Below are 2,647 nucleotides of genomic sequence, written 5' to 3' on the forward strand. Positions count from 1 at the left end.
CCCCTCAGCAGTGTACTTCGTTGATCTGCCTGTTCTGCTCCCCACTCTGTCTCTGGTGAAGCCTCTCACCCTCCCCATCTCTGCCCTGTACCCCAGTTCTGTATGAATAAATAAATAAATCTTAAAAAAAAATAGGTAGATATTTTAAAAGTAACCAGTTTTTACAATTTTTTTGTAAAAAAAAATTTTAACAAATTTAAAAATTGTGTTACTATGGTGCAACAATGGGCTAATTTTTTTCTTGAATAGCATTATTTTTTCCACTAAAAATGATACCTCCAGAAATATATTTTTAAAAAGTTGTCCTGTCAGAGGCTGTTGATTCTGCAGCTATCTAATTTGGATCTGGAGTTGCAGTGGTCTAGCACTTGAAACTGTACTCAGTAACATTTGTGTAGCATTTTCTGCTTTCCCACACTTTACTTCATCAAAGCATCAAAAACCAAGTTGGTGGCTAGGAGTCCCCCATTGTACAAATGAAGAAACAGATTCAGATAGAGTAAATAATTTGCTCATGATCTTGGTTATGATTCAGATAGAGTAAATAATTTGCTCATGATTGTATAATTCGTCTCTTTCCCTTTCACCCATTGTGCTACTCACTGAAAAAGTGCTTTGTAAACAATGAAGACCCTGCTGTAATTGGTGGCCACTGATATGAGGGAGTGATCAGAAAGCCAGAAATAGGAATGTGCTATGGACTCCACTGATTCTGGTGCGAGTGATGTTCCCACTTGGTTCTTTGAGTTATTGTGGTTGTAGCTTATAGTCATTTTGCAAGAACTGGCAGTCTATGAGCAGGAGACAGAACATGACAGAAGACCTAGTGGTTGTGTAATTATCCTTGTCAAAGCAAAAAGCAGAACTGGAAAGTAGGTAAAGTGGTGAAAGTGGATTTTCCTCAGCACAAATGCAACAGCGGGAAGGAGACCTCAGTATGGAACTGAGGTCTATTCTATTGACAGCCTGGGCAAGTGGGGGTTTTAGCCAATGAAAGAGTATAGGTTAGTGGGTGGGAAATTATTAGGAGGAAACATCAGAGTTGAGGGCTAAACCAACCTAAGAGGATTCTTGCTGAAGACAGACTAGGTGATAAGACATCATCCGGGGAATGATGGAGGATGGGCTTAACCATATCCTGAAAGTGATCATCATATATCGAGGATGAGAGATTCTGGTTAAACTGATTTAGGGAAGTTATTGCTATAAAACTGGGTTTTACAAGAAAGTACACAGGTGAACCTAGCAGAATGTTTGGGAGTCTGACTAAAGTTTGGTCAAGCAAAGAATCTTTGTCATCCCAGGGCAGTCTCAAAGCAATAAAGAAACATGTGACTTTTCCTTGTCACCTGTGGTGGAGGCATATCAGAGTAAGCTGGGACTCAGTTCTTCCCAGGTCTGGTTGGTGAATCTGTAGAAATCCTGCCAGGGCTTGATTTACAGAGTATTAGGGGCACAGCAGGCTAAGGATGAAGTGTCCGAGTTCTGGGAACTTAGAGGGTTCTGTTATGACCCTGATTCCCCATGTCTGAGCTGAGGGCTGGAAGGCGAGGTGTAGAGAAGCAAAAGTTGTTGACTTGCAGAACTTGGAAGCACCTATGGGGCTGCTTGGGTGATGAGTGTCCCCAGTGTCACAGGGAAGGAGGGGACACTCCAGGAAAGCCAAGCGTCTCCAGGGAAGCCAAGCATCTCCCACTCCAGCTGTGCAGATTTCACTCCTGGGAGGCAGCTCCACCCTCAGAGATAGTCTGGTCCATGTGTGTTCATACAGGCAAGTATGACACATTGAATTTTCCTTTTTTTTTTTTTTCATCTAAAGAGTAATATACTTTCAGAAATTTAACTTCTTGAGTAAATCTTTTCTCAGTCAGTTTCCCTTAACCATCAGCTCTGTCAAGGCCCAGAGGGAGAGAAAACAGGGAGTATCACCTGCATTCTGGGACCTATCTTCCAGCTGTCCATCAGTGATGTGAGGGTGTGTGGGAACATTGCCTTTGGGGGCACTGTGGTGAATCCTCACTGCAATCGCATTTTGAAATTTCCAAAGTTATTTTACCCCAACGATGACTATCATTTATTAGGCATTTCTAAGCAGTGTAGCTGAATTTGGAGTAGTTACACAGGTGTAGTGTGGTCATGGTGCTATTTACAGGTACATACATGTGCCCATAATTAGGCTTCCCCCCACCTTGGAAAGAATGGGCAGGGAGGCCAGTCAGCTCATGAACAGTGCAGTGGTTCTCAACAGCAGCATTTAGAAAGCCCGAGTAATGCTCACTCAAGGAGATCAGGGCTTGGGGGCTGGAAGTGTGAGATGTCGTACAAAGTCCAGATAATTCCTTAAAGAAAGGATGTTTCTTGAATCCGAATTTAACTTCAAATGCCCCAGACATTTATGTCCTTTTACAAAATCCAGTATTTAAAAATTATCTGATGTTAAACCTAATTTTGTTTTCTATGTAAACACAGAGGATTTTATGCATAGTTTCACATACATTTTCCAGAAATGAGAGTACTCTGGGAACTGAGGGAAGTTCACATTTTGTTTTCTTTGAACCTTTTTTTTTTATTTAATTTTTTATATAGTTTACATCATTCTTCCTTTTTGTACAATGCATGATTTCACCTCTCAAGTGTAGTCCCTGCA

Source organism: Condylura cristata, unplaced genomic scaffold, assembly GCF_000260355.1.
Source record: "Condylura cristata isolate star-nosed mole 26May11 unplaced genomic scaffold, ConCri1.0 scaffold00010, whole genome shotgun sequence".
Taxonomy (NCBI): Eukaryota; Metazoa; Chordata; class Mammalia; order Eulipotyphla; family Talpidae; genus Condylura; species Condylura cristata.